At 34.6% G+C, this 18,438-nt stretch overlaps 1 long non-coding RNA gene across 1 annotated transcript in view; it reads right to left on the reverse strand.

The window, feature by feature from the left end:
* Positions 1–1,581: 1,581 nt before the first annotated feature.
* The window catches only part of LOC131531216 (uncharacterized), a 53,286-nt gene continuing 36,429 nt past the window's right edge, over positions 1,582–18,438 (reverse strand). The window contains exons 3-4 of the long non-coding RNA XR_009268599.1: positions 6,284–6,375; positions 1,582–1,873 (exon numbers count right to left, since the gene is read on the reverse strand). This is a non-coding gene — a long non-coding RNA (uncharacterized LOC131531216). The remainder of the gene's footprint in view (positions 1,874–6,283; positions 6,376–18,438) is intronic.

Consider the following 18,438-nt stretch of genomic DNA (forward strand, 5'->3'; position numbering starts at 1 on the left):
TTAAATCACAATAACTAATCACGTTACACACATAACATAAAAGAAAATAAAAAGATACAGTTCAAGCCTTACACACTGCTTAATTAAAAATTTAAAATTCATGCATACAATTACTTGAATACACCTTCACTATAATAAACATGTTTTAATTTTCTCAGTCAAAAGTTATCTTCTTCGTTTTTTTTTTTTTTGGTTGGAAATGTTAAAAATGTCAGGGTGGTGCAACTGTTCTCCTGATATCATAAATTCATCAAAGCAAACCCTGCTTAATTCATTTCACATTATTTATTATTTTTTCTTAGAAAAAAAATTGACAAGAATGCTTTACTGCTTATTAAGAATTGAAAACTTCTGTCATGTGGTGCAACCAACATATGTAGGAAAAAAATATATAAAACCAAATTATGTTAGCAATTCTTTCAAAATAACAGATAATTTAGTAATTTTAGGATAAGACAGGTTTATTCAGGTTCTAAAATGTCATATGATGTGATTTCCCCCAAAAATGTAATGACATTTATTATTAGTTCATGATATTTCGCAGGGGAACTTACCTCAAAAAGTAGAACTAATATATATATTAGAACTAATATATATATATATATATATATATATATGTGTGTGTGTGTGTGTGTGTGTGTTCACATGTACTCAGAAGGGGTAATAAAAATATAATACTTTTTACTTAATGGTCATACCACATTATTATTTTTTTAGAATCATTACATTTAAATATTTCTTTGTAAACAAGTTTGCAAAGCCTTGTAAAACCAACATACATGCAAAATGTAGATTATTAAAAGAGTTTTTCAATTTGTATAATGCATTTTAATGTAATTACTTACATTATATTTCATAATTCATTGCATATATCAATATTTGCAAAGATTAAGAAAATTTAAGAAAAAAAAAAAAACATCCCAATATTGTGATAGGTGAAACAAACAAAAAATGAATTGACATTGAATTTATTTCCTATCACTGAACATAAATCACTGACCTACTGACTCACAGCAATACATATTTTCATATGAGTATTACTAACAAAGTAAGAAATACATTTTCAACCAGTAGCGTGACAAATCATCTTTTTTCACATTGTTTCACATGCAAAGACTCTCTTAAACTGGCTTAAAAGTGCAGCTGATTTTAGTGAATCAGTTCATTTGGTTGTTTCATTTCAATTAATCAATTTAAATAAATGATTCAATGACTCATTAGAATCCGTCCGTATTTTTTGTTGCAAAATATGTACTTGAAAGCTTCTGTGTCTTCAACTTTGCTCTGTAAAATATTTTCTAATATGTGTATAATATACTGTGTATACAGTATATAGTAGTTTAAAACTGTAGTAGTGTACTTAATTACTGTACTTTTTACCAGGAAAGCTTAATTATGAAATTATATAAATAAATATATATATATATATATATATATATATATATATATATATATTAAGTAAACATATAAAATACATTAAATATATCTCAAAACCAAATAAAGTAATCTACACACATTTCAAAATGATTATTGCATTGATGTATCAAACAAAGAACAATATTGTATGGCATCAAAGAGAGAAATTACTAATTATTTTTAAAGTCAATCAGTTATCTTGCATTAAAATATATGTGTGTTTTTATCATAATGGATTGGAGTTTCTTTTGGTGAAATGAGTCACGCAGAATACAGTGACATTAGTAAATTCCATATACACAATAATTGTAGCATGGATCCAGCATATGAATTTACTGAGAGGTAAACAAAAGTTGATGCTCTAAGTTTGCTGACATCAATGTCCCCAGATCTGGTCCTCCACAAGACGACGAATCAGGAGAATTCATCCCACAGGTTTGGACAGAACCTGCAAAAGCTAAAACAAATACTGTGATTAGGAATCTGAGCAGCTCTGAGAGTGATGGAGCTGCTATCTCTACCTATCACCTCAGTTATTTGCGTTTAAAAGGCTATAGTTTAGACTGCAAACACTAGTTTGGGTCCAATCTTCCTGATGGAGGGGGAGGGGGAGGTCAGTTGGTCAAAGTGACGGATGTTGTGTGTGCAAACGATCACAAACAATTATCATTTATTTAGTAATATAACTTAAAGCCACTCTAAAGGAAAGCATTTCAACAGGGAATCTTTCCCCCTCAAAATATTCTCTCTGGAGTGTGTTTAGTAAATTACAGAGCCTGGAATTTTCTCATAATTGGCCATTTTATCATTTTGTTACAGGGAGCTTATTCTGAAGGGGCTCCCAATATGATTTATGAAATACAATTAAGCGTGAATTCTTTCAGTGTCTCATTGCTGGGCTGCGGCATGGCGCGTATCTGCCGCACTACATTGAAATAATATGTAAATACCGTTAAGTAATTGGAAGAAGAAAAAAAAGAAAAAAAAAACAGTCATGGCCAGGAAGAACATGTGACCGAGAAGGGAAAATTACTGGTGGATTGTGGATTTATTCCCCCCTCCCAATAAATATTCCAAGGGCTTCCCTCCCATCATCTCTATTTTTAAAGTGGAGAGCGAAACGGTCTCCAACTGATAGAGAAACTCATTTCATAGAGCGTGTTCAAAGAGATACGCCTGCTGCGGAGATTGAACGCTCTCCACGAGCCAGTTCCTCTTTGTCAAACAAAAGACGCTAATGACGTTGATCTCTTTCCAGGCCAAATTGCTTAGTTAAGATTACCACATTTTTGGTTGGTCAGAAAAGGACTTTTAATTTCAGTGTAGCTATAAACAGTATGTTAATATTGCACACAAATAGTCAGTGAGAAAAGAATGTCATAATTTATTAGGAATTAAATGACAGTCGAGCCATTTTTATTCTGTTATTACTGGAGTTTGCTAAAGTATGCATACAGCAATACATATTGCACAAGGTTCTATTTTCAACTTAACTCATCCTGCAACAGACATGAATGATACATCACAGCAATCAGCTTGCTGAGTTCATTTTCATCTAGAAGTGAAGAATTCTGTATCTAGAAACCTTGCGGTAGGTTCTTCTGACTTGGGCTAGTAAATAACCGCCTATCCCAAAACTTGTCAAACTCAGAGCAAACAGTCAAAACACCCTAGCAACTGCAGTAATAACCACTCATAACACCTTAGCAACCGCATAAGAAATGACCTAGCAACCCACAACACTCTAGTATGACAGTAAGAAGTTGGTCTCACACTCACATTTACTTCAAATAATGTTATTTCTATACCAATATAAAACATATTAAATATAAAATACTATTAAAGTTTTGATAAAATTATATTTTTACAATTAGGCTCTGAAAAATATTTGTAATTTTTTTTTTTTCCATTTTCATTGATTTTTAAAAAAAAATTATTTCAATTAATTTTACGCTTTAAATTTAATTTAAAGTTTTAGTATTTTTAAATGTATTTATTTATTTTAAATGTCTGTATTTTTATACATTTTTATGTTTCGTTTTAAAATATATTTTTATTTTATACAAATTTTAGTTTTAGTTAATTAAATATCAAGTTAACTAAATGAAAATGTACAAATTGTTGAAATAAAATACGTTTAATTTGTTATATTTATTTAAGTTAACGATTATTTTATTTCAAGCAATATATATATATATATATATATATATATATATATTAATGCTGTCAAGCGATTAATCGTGCATTCCAAAATAAAAGTTTTGTTTACATAATATATGTATGTGTGATGTGTATATTTATTATGTATATATATATATATATATATATATATAAATAAATACACACACATGCATGTATATATTTCAGAAAAATATGTTATGTTTATATATTAAATATATTTAAATATATATAATATAAATTATATTAATATATATACTGTATATATATATATATATATATATATATATATATATAGTTAGTTAGTTAGTTAATATTAGTATATATTAGTTTTGTTGTAGTTTACAATTATCCTGATCCAAATTCTCATTATTTAGATTAAAAAAATAAATAAATAAAATAAAAGCTATATTTCTCTGTCTGCTAATTAAAATACGACAAAACGCTGTTTCCCATCAATCATTAGGCTTTGAGCACAACCTTACCGCACATACACACTCTCGGAAGTCTAGTGACAAAGTATCGTACATGTACAACAGCCATCCAAAAGAGAGAAGACAGTTATAAACTACAGTTTTGTTCACTTTTCTCTCTCTCTTCCTCCTCTAGAAATATGGAGGCAATGCCTTGAGGCTTTCCAGTCCCCATTGTGAGGACTGCCAGTTCTGTTTGGGCTCATTGTTCTCGTCTAATCAGCCATGGCAAATGTGGAGCCCTCCAGCTCATTACGTATTCGCACTCAGAAGTGACCATGGGAAGTTTTCGGAGGCCCAGCCCCGGCATGGGCTGATGAATTACCTGCCTAGACGACACCTAGTGAATCCGCGCAGTTGCCGTGGCAGTGCTTTCTGATGGGACCGTCGACCCATCGCTCATCCTGGTGGTCAAACAAGCGCCCCCTCCTTCCCCTGCTCCGACCAGCTTGAGTTTCACTATTGCCGTCTCGTCTTTCAGCACCTCTGCCCCCCTTCCACACACTCTACGCTCTGTTTACAAACTCCTGCTAACGATGGCCGCCCTGACGAGCTTATACAAGGCCTGTTGGCAGTAGTGTCAGACATTTATCCTTCGTGCACCAAGACCGAATGTGATATCAAACACTAAAGGATACAATATTCCTTAGACTTTCTTAACAGATAAAAGTTAATCTTGCGTAAAAGCTCATCTACCGGCTTATCTGCAGCAGTGGCTCTCAACTGGATGGTTGGGACTTTATAATGGGTCACAAGTGTGTTGCGATGGCAGACAGAAGGGGAAAACAATGCTAAATGCAAATAATAAAATGCATCTAGCTACGTAATTGTGAGTGGTTAGGATAAATAAAATTTAAAAAAATGATAAGAGAAAAGATTTGTGAGGTTATTGGGTCAGTAATGGATCAATGACGTACAACAGTGTCCATGATAAAGAAAACGTTTGAAAAATCTAGTTTCAAATGCATGTGCCATGCTCTTTCAAATGTACTGTATATATTTTGGTTTCATGTCATTCTATTTAAACCAAAATTATACTATTTGCAAAAAAGCATTGCATTCTAATAACTCTAAAATGTCATGTAGTGCAACTATCAAATAAAAAGTAATAACATTTTCTTTACATCTTGAATACACACAGTGTACAGATATTAATAATTATTTTCAAAATATTTTAAATTATATTTTCCAAGGTAAAAAGTAAGAGATTTATGAAGGGCTTATTTCTATTATATAACTTCCTGATTAATGTTGTTGTTGTTGTTTCTGCATGTAGGTTGTTGGTTCACTTTTTTTCTAAGAAATAATAATAAATGATTATGCCAAACTACTTAATAAGGTATTTCAATTTAATTTAATTTAATTTAATTTAATTTAATTTAATTTAATTTAATTTAATTTAATTTAATTTAATTTAATTTAATTTAATTTAATTTAATTTAATTTAATTTAATTTATTGATTCACTAAAATCATTATTAAATTATTTTACTTTATACTAAGTCATTATATGTATGAATTGCATGTATAATGTTTTTTATTTTTATTTTTTTAATAGATAGGACAAACACATTTAGTCATGTCATTGAGAATGAATGAGAATGCAGTACAACCCATACTAAATTAAAAAAGGATAAATATATGGTTTGTGCTGACCAAAATTTGTTGTGTGGAGGATGATATGCTGCAATCTGTATGATGAAATCTAAATTCATGTGACATTTACACTGTCAGGAAAAAAAAAAAAAAAAGTGTACCTTTAGGGGAACAACAGCTTGTCATTGGAGAAGAACCCTTAAAATGGCAACTTTGTACCTTATTGAAAAAATGTGCATATTAGTTCCTTAGACTAGTGATATGTACCTTTACAGTGCTACTATGAGCCTTACAGGAGTAGATAAGATACAAGTTTGTGCTTATAAGGGTACTGGGACAAGGGACAAGCTGTTGTACCCCTTTTTCTGAGAAAGTAGAAATCAACAGTTTACTTTTGTATAATAAACAATGTTGGAACTTAGTGGCTTTTGAAGCAAAACCAGTTGAGAACCATCTATTTAATGCACAAGCTTTAGAAAATCACCTGTATGTTTGTGGCTCTAGAGGTAGTTCAGAAGTTGGACAGGTTCTGTGGCCACCGGGACCTTATTTTAGTGAGTAGTAGGGGGCGGCGGCTGCCAGTTGTACGGGTTAACGTGACAATAATTTGAGTTGACTCACCCATCCCGTTCTCTAATCCCCTGGATATACTGCACTCATACAGGTGTCCACACAATCCAATTATCACCGCCATGCTTGAGTAGAAAAAAACACTAGAAAAAAAAAGAGGAGGGAAAAATCAAGTTAAACATCTACTGTTATTCAACTTTGCCAAGTATGCATGTGCAGTAGTATTACTGAAGAGGCGTGTCTACAGTTGTTTTGAAATCTATTATTGTATGTTTACATGCTTGCCGTAATTTATGAATGGCTAGTCTGGTAATCGAGCAGCTAGCAAGTTTTTCTGATCTGTGCTTTGAGTAAACCAACTTTCCTTTGAATACCACACTTGTGACACACTTTTGTGTACAGGTGAAACTGATACCAACTTCCCTTTCGTTTTATTGCTTCATTTCCATTACCGATATGTGACACTCAACAAAACACCACAACAATGCAGGGAGCCACAATCGCAGGTGCATTCACGAAATCCGTGATGTGAGCCAAGGAAAATCTCATCCGCCCATCTCTCGACTCACGACCTGTAGAGCACGTCTGAAAGCGACAGTGTCCCCCCACTGGTTTGGTAACTAAAATAATGGCAGCGGGCTGATTTTCAAGCATGTAATGTGCTTTCTTTCTCCTCCTGCTGTTGTTGAAGGAGGGGGTGTGTGTTTCCTTCCCTGTAGGATCCCACTGTTCGCCCCCCGTAGGGACAAAGACCCTTAGATAGAGGCTATGCCTTTTGGTACACTCCCCCTTCGAGGATCATGTCGAGGACTGCGGGAGGAAGTGTGAGAGAGCTTCCTGAGCCAGCATCCAGCATGTGGGCTAAAGTCGGCTGGAAGACCCTCTCGACAGATGGAGTCAATCCCACTTCCCCCTTGGATTCAATAATCCAACGTTCTCCTAAAACTCTTCCCCTCGAACTTATTCCTCAATGGATCTTTGGATGGGATTCAGGAGTGAAGCTGCTCTCTCATGTTGACTTTTATTCTGACCTTCTGAAGTTAGTCATTTGTCATCAGAGCCTTGTGTGTTTGAATTGTGGCTTACTATATATCTCTCCCATTCTTTTAGCTGTCTTATACTCATATCCCCGTATAGTCCAAAGTAAACCAAAGTATCATTAATTATCAGAAAACAATGGGATGTATGGCCCCAATCACAATGGTCCTTGGAGAAACTTAACAACTGTATAAGCAAATATGAGTCTTAATTGGCCTGCGCTAAACCGCCATGAGCTCAGTTAATGACAGCAAATATCCTTATGGGAGTTCTTGTTTGAGTCCCTGCAAAATTGGTATAACTCTGCAAACATGAACCCACGTCTCTCCAGATGAGGTTTAGCTGCTTGGCTATAGCAAGTTATGTTGCTAAAAATTAATATTTTGTAAAGTGACAGTGGGTTGCTTGGCAGCAGATTCCCAAAATGCCCATTTTGTAGAATGACATTGTTCCTAGGGTATATTTACCAGTGCACAGGGTCAATACTCCATCAGTTTAAAGGTTATAAAAAGGAACTTTATAAAGCAACAAACAGTGGTTGAAAAAGAAAGGAAGTAGTTCACAAGAACTTGTCACATTCCAATAAGTTAGTACTTGCCCCCCTCAGACAGTTACTGACAGGAAATTGAGAAGGACTCACAATGGCCCACCATGATCCAGTAAAGACTCCCCAAACCAACAGGGTTCCTACAGCCGTCACCCTAGAAATGCATTCAAATGTCAGCATACTCAAGGACATGTGTTCCTCTTGAAGCACCTCTGGAATTCACTCAACTGTACAAAAAATTCACTCAACTGTTGAAAAATTTGGGGTTGAGGAATTGGAGGGCTTCTATTCATGGATTCCTCAATGCGACTGGTTTGTGAGGCTCTAGAGGAGAGAATGTAAGAATTCAGTGATGAGGAGGCCATTGTAATGTAGGTGCGAGTTAGATACGAGAACAGGAATGTACTAACTACTATGATAGGTTATGGGTAAACTAACGAGTCTGACAACCATAAGGTTTTGATAGAAAGATAGCTTTTCCATATCCACTGGCTGGTCAAATTGCTTCTTTTGGTCACCTCCCTTTGGCCTTATAAGGTGAATCTCACAAAATAATATATACACAATACCATTCAGAAGTTTGGGGACAATAAGTTTTTCCATGTTTTTGAACAAAGTCTTTGTTCACTGTAAACAATTAGGTGGCCTTAACTACTATGTACTTACATTTAAATTAATAATTTGATACAATGCACTGTTTTCTTTGTGAATATATTGTAAAATGTACTTTATTCATTTAATGTACTTTATTCCTGTCACGCAAAGCTACATTTTCAGCATCATTACTCCAGTCTTCAGTGTCACATGAACCTTCAGAAATCATTCTAAGATTTGCTGCTCAATAAATATTTCTGATTATTATCAGTGTTGAAAACAATTATGCTACCTTATATATATATATATATTGTATTTCCCCCACAGTCTCTGATGAACAAAGTTTCAAAGACCAGCATTTGCATTTTTGCAACATTATAAATGTCATTACTGTCACTTTTGATCAATTTGATGCATCCTTGCCGAATTATATATATATATATTTATCTCATACTTACCCCAAACTTGAATGTATTGTGTAAATGCACAATACATATTATTGTGTGTGTGTGTGTGTGTACACACACACACACACACAGACACAGTATCTAGCATTAATAGAATAAAGTCTATTTATTCTATTTTCTTTATTGATATTGTTATAAGTTTCCATTCTTGGCATTATTTGACAATTACATGAAAATTAATGACAGGCCATTTAAAAAACAATCAGCATAAATTGAAGGCAATGAACAAATACTCTCATGGTTTATAAAAATGTACAATTTAAATAATTATGCATAATTAAGTAAAAACAAATAATTGTTCAAAATTGTATAATTTTATAATCCTCATTTTAGCATGTAAATGAATGTAATGTACATGAAAATAAATAAATCCTTTTTTTTTTAAAGGAAATATGTCTTTGTGGACAATATCATTTACAAGTTTGGTCAGCTTTATGATCAACTATTGCTGCAAATTATGCAGCCTGACTTTTAGGCAAAAATGTGAAGTATCACAACAACACTTTAATTGTTTGTTTTCCAGTTGACATAACTGGAACTAGTCTAAAAAAGAAGCTATATAAGTTTTGCTGTCCCTCTTGAACAGCCTATTTTTCATTATTTAGTCAAAAGGAAGCCCTTGTTTGCTCCCCCAAGACAAACCTCTATTGGAATCTCTGTTGAATCACAGAGCGTCTCGTAGACAGTTTCGCCTTTTGACAAAGTTTGGGGCCGCAGAGAAAGAGTCGCCTTGTGTGAGGCTTCACAGTACAGCTGGCCTCCTTTCCTCCAGTAGTTTATTAGACACGGGCTCTTAATGAATGGGAGCCGCTGTTACAGTAAGTGACAATTACTCGACTTATCTTGCTCGCCACCAGCGATCTCACATATCCAACATGGCCATCATAATTCCTGCCATCATAAAGAGGGCTTGTTGGGCACTGGCAGCATCCACAATACCCGTCCTTCAGAGTCAGTTCATGCCATCTCTGACTGTGTTTTCTGGGTTTATTGGGGTACAGTAGCGTAAGGCTTCGTCGTGGATGGGCGAAACTCACAGAGGGATGCAAATAAACAGGTCCGAGTAGGGTTAAGCCCTTTACAAACGACATGAGCGGAAACTGCACAGCCCTGGCACTCCTACAGCGGCCATCTCTTGTTTCTAATTGCTTAGAAAAAAAGAACAGGAATGAATGCAACCGGTAAACATTGCGACGGCATGAGTCAATCAGGTCTGGGTAGGTCTCTTGGTCTACAGGGTTGCTGCTGTGATATTGTTATACCTCAAGTATTAAAATGCTTGTTATATTGTAAAGATGACCCCTTATTGTTATTCAAATCTGCATTTAATCGCACAAACAAATTCTGCCATTATTTATCACCCCTTGTGTCGCTTCAATCCCATATGCTGTTATTATGCAAGTTTGCAAGTTCATGAATATGTCAAGCTCCAATAATGACAAAAAAAAAAACACATGAAAAGTGCATAAAAGTCTTTTTAGTCTAAACATGCACTGGGGGGAAAAAAAATAGTGAATTTCACTAACAATTACTGAGATATGGAAAGTAACACACTGAAATAAACATTAGATTTTAAAGTAGAAACACTGAAATAGTATTTTCTTGTAAAATGTAATCCACTAACTTAGTTGTATTTACAACTTTGAATATTTATTATTATTATTATTATTATTTTGTATTTTTATGTATGTATTTATTTATTTATTTTTACTGAGTAGAAGCAAAGAGGTTTCAGAGCTTTGGCCGATGGAGCATAATTATTCAACAAATAAACAAACAAACAAATAAGTGAATAATGAACAACAAACGTTTTCCTCAAACAAAGCTTTTGTGTGACTTATACTGATTACACTGAAACAAACAAACAAACAAACAAACGTGTAGATTTTACTTTGAAATAATTTTCACTTAGAAATTGGTAGTAAATTTCACAAATACAAATAAACATTAAGTAACACATTACATTATTATTATTATTATTTATTTTATTTATTTATTTATTTTTAAGAAGAAAGACTGAAATAGTATTTTCTTTAAATGTGGTCAACTAATCTTTGTTTATTTTCAACTCTGATTGACTACTTTGTTTTATTTGCAACAATTTACAGAGTAGAAGCAAAGAGATTTTAGATCTTTTAGAGAAAAGAAAAGAATAAAAAAAGAAAGTACAAAAATATTTCCTCTTATAAAGCTATCGTGTAAATTGTATTGACCATATTTTTAAAATTACAATGTAGGAGTACAATGCTAGTAAATTTCACAAATACAGCGAGGAACACATTGAATTAAACACAAACACACACACATATATATTTATTTATTTATTTATTTGTAGAAAGCCTGAAAATTATATTATGTGAAATATATTATGTATATTATGTATAAAACTCTAATAATCTTCAAAAAATAACTTTTACAGTGTACGTTTATGGTCACTATTAACTGTTCTTGTATGGAAAAGAGCTGCGTAATAAGTCTTATGGAAAAGAGTTGTATGGAAATAAGTTGTATGGAAAAGAGCTGCGTAAAATGATCTTATTCATTTCAGATAGTAACAGTGCCTGGGTTTGGGTGAGTAAATTTCATTTTCATGCTTAACTATTCCTGTAAAGCGAACTCTTAATGGATTTGAGGAAACCTGTAAATCTGCCGCTGGTCTGGCGGAACATTAACTGTAATTCTGCCTTCTCACCATTAGAAATCTTCATTCGCTGTGTAATCCTGATTTGCAAGTAAAAACACGAGAGGCTTTGGTGTGTCAGAGCGGCAGTATTAGACAAACAAAGGTGTGTATGTGTGTGTGTCACGTTTGAATTCTAAATCAATTCTGTCAACGTTTCAACCTGCGGATGAGAAATTAATAAGAGGCACGCATACCTGTCTACGATGACATAACACCTGTGTTTTTGATTTTGTTTTTACATTGTATTTTCAAAGGAGTAAAATAGTTAGTACCCAACATTATGTTCCAACATAATGAATACGTTTGTGTCATGGGGTCAGCGGGTCCCCCGCCTCTCTCTCTTACAAATTTCACCTCTGTTACTCTTCTGATAAATAGCAAAAACCTGTGTTGTTAAAGACCTTAACCTAAAAAAAATAAATAAATTAAAAAAACTACAATAGGTTACACCAATTAAATTTATTTTAACCCTGCAAAGATTGACATTTAAAATAATAAAAAAAATATGTATATCTCTAAAAACAGATAATTCTCTCTAAATAAATAAATATTGATTGATTGATTGATTGATTGATTGATTGATTGATTAAGCCTGTAAATCCTGACAAGTTTGGAACAGTTTATACTAGTTTAACAGGCTACTTACATAAAACAGATATTTTGCAATAATATGTGAAAGATGATACTTAAATGCTTAGTTTTATGATCAAAGCTCTGTAGTGTTAAAACATAAAAATCAATGCAATACATTGATGATTAAGCAATGTATAAATACAAACGTTCCTCAGAAGCCTTAATGATCATATTTGATATTCACATTTGAACATGATTTTTCAAAAAATATGAATAATCAAGTAAACAAGTTTCTTCAGTCCAGTAAGTGTTTATCTTGAAATATTACTAATAATATCAATGTTATTCTTACATCAAAAATGCATATGAAGCTGAAGGTGATGTTTGTACAATCATAATAAAAGACATTTTATTTGCTAAATATAAATAAATAAATGCATGAATGAATTACTGAATGAATGAATGAATGACTGAATGAATGAATGAATTCCATTTAGAGACAGAAGGAAAGTAGTAGATTGTGTGCAACAGGTGTTTCAGCAAAGTTTTGATCATGTTGATCATTTAAAGGGCTTCAAATCAAATATGATACATTAGCTTCAAACAGTTAAGGGCCATATCAGGTATCAGAAATACTAACATCTACACTTCATTTCACATTTTGCATTGTACCATAAAAAGTCAGGATTTTTCATGTTTTGCAAATAGTCAGAGTAATGAATTATTATTTACTATTAATTATCATTATCATAAATTATTACTCATGAGCTACCAGTCTACAGTCATTGAACTGCTGCCTATGAACACATACAAATACACACAGGCTTAGAAGAGAAAGTGTGTTGATGTTGCTGAGAGACACTGCAGTAGTGGTGTGTGTGTGTGTGTGTGTGTGTGTGTGTGTGTGTGTGTGCTCTCTGGTATGTTTGTCCCTGTGAAAAGAGGGCCTGTGTTCAGCCCAGCCTGGGCCCCTGTAATGCTGCAAACAGCACGGATTTGGACTTGTCTTTTGTTGTCCTGTGTGCTGACATCACACACTGCTGATGGGCTAAAATCCCTCTTTCTCCAGCACCAGCACTTTTGAAACAAAACTGCCATGGCACTGATGAGTAATGCCAACTTGCCAAAAATACCTCATTAATCATCACACTAGCACACACATATCCACACACACACACAAACAGCGCAACACGACCAAAAGAGAACCTAAAAATCCAAGACCACAGCTGGTGCTTACAACACTCTGATTTAAAATGATCAAATAAATAAATAGATCCATGCTAAAATACCCAATACATTGTAACAGATATAACATGGTACATCCATTTACCAGCTGTATATCACGAAACCTATAGAGGCAACTATATATATATATATATATATATATATACACACACACACATACATACATACATATACAGACACACATCAATTTTAAAGCATATATATATATATATATATATATATTATCTTATAACATTATATTTTAACCTTATAAAGCTACACAAAATTAAAAACTATATACAGTGATGGTGAACTCATTAGAAACCTGACAGATATTAACCTTTTTCGCCTCCAAAACATGATTTAATTTCATAATGTTCATGAAACATGCAGATGCAGCTCTGAGCACAACAAATATCAGATGAAGTGAGTCATACTGTTTTTATCCACTTTTAACTTTAATATTTGGTTTGTCCACCTTTTGCAGCAATTACAGCAGCACATCTCTCTGGCATTGTGTCAATATGTTTTGTGAGAACTTCAACACTAACGTTATCCCATGCCTTCTGCAACTCAAGCCAAAGGCTTTCCTTTGAATGTAGAATAGATCTGTCTGGACTTTGTTACACACTTGTTCATCTTTACTTTTAGTCTGATGATACACAGGGCAACTGTTTGAGCATTTTTGCCAGGCAACTTTTTTTGAGCAATGTTGCTTGGGTACTTTCCCATTTAGAATGGGTAACAAATTTGGTTACACTTTATTTTAAGGTGTCCTTGTTACAGTGTAATTACACATTTAAGTACTGAGTAACATTAATTAACTACATGTACTTACTATTTGGTTAGGGTTAGGATTAGGGTTTGTCTTGGGGTTACTTGCATGTAATTATGCATAATTTATTGTTATTACAATAATAAGTACATGTAACGTGTAACAAGGACACCTTAAAATAAAGTGTTACAACAAATTCCAATCTGGATGCTTTAGATCAGTCGTGGTCCCTGTCTCTCATCTGGTTGCCCGTTGACAGCAACATTAACCAAAGTTGCCCAGCAACATTGCTCAAAACATTGCCCCATGTATCGTCAGCCTTAGAGATTCCGAAAACTTTTCCATCGCTGTTCGCTTGAACTCAGATCAGTCATTATGGCTGTAAAAATGGAATCTCAGCTATATTAATGTTTGTAATATCAATAGCTATTGAGGTGTGAAAATGGAAGGCCACATTTCCATTTACTCACAACCTTGGAGAAATGTTTACATGAAACACTTTCATCTTGGAAATGTGCCGACAAAGGGCACGCAGCGAAAGGTGGGTTTTACTCTAAAGGCACGGCTAATGAATCTAAAAACAGTGGCAAAGGTGACATTATGCTGAAGTAAACAAGCCTACATACTCACACACCCAGCAAACATTCTGTCACTCACTTCAACCACAAACGAGTGTGACGGTGTAATAACAGCTTGAACTCCTAACAGGAGTAAAGACAAGCGTGCGAGACGCTCTGCACCCGCGCTATGAGTATATCACCGTTCACTTCTGTCATAACCACACTGACAATCACACACTCAGGCCCTTCTCTGAGTATTATCTCCTCTCCGAATAGCAGAAAGGCCTTTTTCCCCATGACTTTCTAAGGGGTCCAACGTTTCAGAGCAGTGTTTCCCGTTTTTTTCCCGCGTTGATGTGACAAGAGTGGGATGATACCAGCTCTTAGACCCATCGTCGAAGCTGCACTCAAATGCAATCAAATACAATCAGCACCAATCTGGCAGGAGTTTGCCGCACTCTCTCGCTGAGTGGCCAGCAGACAGCCTCAGTCTGTTAAACGTGACAGATGGAATCGGCCCCCGAGAGAAGAGCCCGGGCTCTGATCTGCTTGGTGAGTCAGTCCTTTGATCACACCGTCTCCCCTGTGACCGGCCCAAATCATTTCAAATCGCCCAACAGGTTGACTCAGATTTTCAGGGCCACATGTAGTTTGGCCTTGTTGAAAGTGAGTAGACTTGAGTCCTCCGTCTCGATGTGAGATCATGCTGGATATGTTATGTTGAGCTGCGTTGTGTTGCGTTACGTTACGCAATGCCTGTTGCAACTATTTAAACTTAAACACTGCAGTTTCCTACTTAGAATTTAATAGATGTTAGTCAGGGCAGCCATTTTTAATTTTTCGGCGGGAATGGAAATGAGGCTGTGAGGGACTGAAGTATGGTGCGTTCAGTGGATTTAACTGTTGCTTATCAACGTATCGATTCCGAAAAAACTTTCAGTAAGACAAAAACTCCATAAAATAGTTTTCAAAGTTGTGAGTTGCGAAAATGACAGGATCTAGGATCTTTATACAGTGTCTGCCTTTGTAAAGACTGCAAGGAGGTGTTTACACGACACTGTTTTCAACTAAAAATGGACTTTTTATGCATTTTGGCCATTCATGGCTGACAATGGTATTTTGGGGACTTAAAATGCAAACGTTTGAAAACTGGTTTCAAAGGTAAAGATTTTGAAAACGATACCGATAAACAATGTGTAAACTATGAAAACATTAATTTGTGAAAACAGGGACATCATGCATATTATGTGTTCGCATAGAGTTTCTTTACAAAGTGGTCTTTACACACCTACTGGTCTGGCATGAGCAATACACCGTTTTTTGTTGTTTCCGCGGATCCGTGTGAATGGCGATCATTTGGATAATATTGTCATCTGTAAGCGAGACTTTTAAAAATGCAAAGTGTAAATGTTCCCTAAGTATATCCCTCACAGCCTTGTTTTCATCTGCGTTAAACTAAATATAGCATCTAACCTGACTGAGGTCTCTTGGAAAAACTCTACACCTTTCATAAAACCACCTAAAGTGGTTTTAAATCAAACATCATGTTAAATTAATTAACACTATGCTGTGCTAAAACTAAGACATTGCGGTTTAATGAATGAACTCTACTGTTCAACTCACTCTCAATGCAATTCCTAACTATTTTTGTTTTGGCATGTTGATGGCTAATTCACATCTCATTTGTGCATCTGCTTACGCCCCACTGAAGGTTATATTTAGGTTAGGGGTTAAAGGAGGACCTTCATGCTTCAATTTTTATAAAACACGTACGATATGTATGATTCTGTATCAATTGCATTGTACAAATTCATGTAAAACTGCCACCTTACAAAATAGACATAGTTACACTTTATAAATACATCTGTTATTATACAAACTTAAAGGAATAATCCGGTTTCAATACATAAAAAACATTGACATAATGTTAATTATCACAGAAATACATTAGATATGTCTAATCCAAAACTGAGGTAATGGTTAAGCACTTACAATGGAAGTCCAACATTTTTCAGGGCAGAGATGTGGAGCTTATGATTTTTCCAAAATAGTTAAGTTATAAAGTCATTAACGTACATTTTACCGTTTTAGGCATTACACTGTCATGGAAAGGTTCAAGGTTCAAGTAAAATAATAGTAAGTGTGTGTGTGTGTGTGTGTGTGTGTGTGTCTGTATATATATATTTATATATACATATACATACACAAACACACATTATACATTTTCTGGTAAAATATTTGCATGAGTTCGGTTATAAAGTCATTCTCATATATTCTTTAGAGTGTTAGGTGTTATTCTGTCATGGCAACAAAGTTGTAAAACTGGATATAAAGTTGCACATAAACGGTAAGTAAGCACTTTTTTTTATGTTAACACATATATTGTTTACATCTTGTGCTTATACTATTGAAAGAGTGAGTATTTTTACATGAATGGATTGGCCCTTTTTGTAAATGCCTCACTGTCGCCCTGATTTTTTAAAGAGAAATGAATTTTTTAAAACCCAGAAGATTCCTTTAAGCACTGCAGTTTGAAACTCATAATTGTTGTAAAGTCAATTTCACAATTTCATAACAACGACTAAACACCAACCCCAAAGTAACACATCAAATCTTTTGTATTTGAACAACTTCTTGTGCTTTTCAGACTATCGGCTATACACATGTTCACCGGCTCTTCTCCAAACCGTTCCAGCTTTTAATAAGGTTTTAATGACCACTTCTAAAACGCAGTCCATTGCTGAAGTCTCTCCACCCGCCCCCTCAGAACCGCAAATCTGTCAGGCCCAGCTAAATTCTCACCCAGGTTGTCAACCATGCTTCTCCAAGACAGGGTCATGGGGTTAAAATCGATTTCACAGGCCACCTGGAGAGCCTAGGCCGCAAACTGACTCAAAAAATTTATATCAGTCTTAGAATTGCCTACCACCCAGGGTTAGGTTGAGCTAGCGCTCCCCCAAAAAGTCCCAGGCTCAACAGAAGTTGGCACAGGCAGAGGCTGGGGTTGTTGACCCTGCAAGCTGACCTCTTCAAACTTCAACTGAATTGTTCTGGCAGTTTCCACGGTGACAGGCCACTCCAAGCTTATCCTGCTTAGGCTGAAAAGGGGCGCAAACTTTACTATAATCTGCAGAGCCATGATACAAAAGTTGAGAAAAAGAGACTAAAAACATCAATGATTTAAAACATTGTATTTACATGAAATTAATTGCAGAATACAGCACATATCAGGTTTTTCCGAACCTCTCCAATTTTGGTATTCGAAACTTGGTAAATCATTCACCAAAAATTGGGTTATTCAGATCATATTTCAGCTGTCACAATGAGATTTATTTCTTCTCCCAGCTTGAGAATTGTTATTTGCACATGCACTTTTATTGAGAACTGAGACATGAGTTTAAGAAAAGCATTGGTACATTTCCTGTTTCATGGAATTTTAACCTATGCATGGGCATTCATTAACCCTGCGACAAAGCCTTCATTAATGTCTTGCCTCTTAAGCCGTACATGGGTCTCATGAAATGGACCATGAATTAATCTAATCTACAGTTGCACTGATTCCATGTTAAGAGAAAGCCACGCAAAATACACAATTATTGATCATGCATTCGACGTGTCATTTCACATATCTAGCTGACCAAATAGGGAATCATTATGTATAAGATGGATGATGTGATATGATATAGTAAAACTGTACAGCACAAGCTGTCATTACGCATTAATCCTTTGAGTTATGAACTTCATG

The sequence above is a fragment of the Onychostoma macrolepis genome, chromosome 22, assembly GCF_012432095.1.
Source record: "Onychostoma macrolepis isolate SWU-2019 chromosome 22, ASM1243209v1, whole genome shotgun sequence".
Classification (NCBI taxonomy): domain Eukaryota; kingdom Metazoa; phylum Chordata; class Actinopteri; order Cypriniformes; family Cyprinidae; genus Onychostoma; species Onychostoma macrolepis.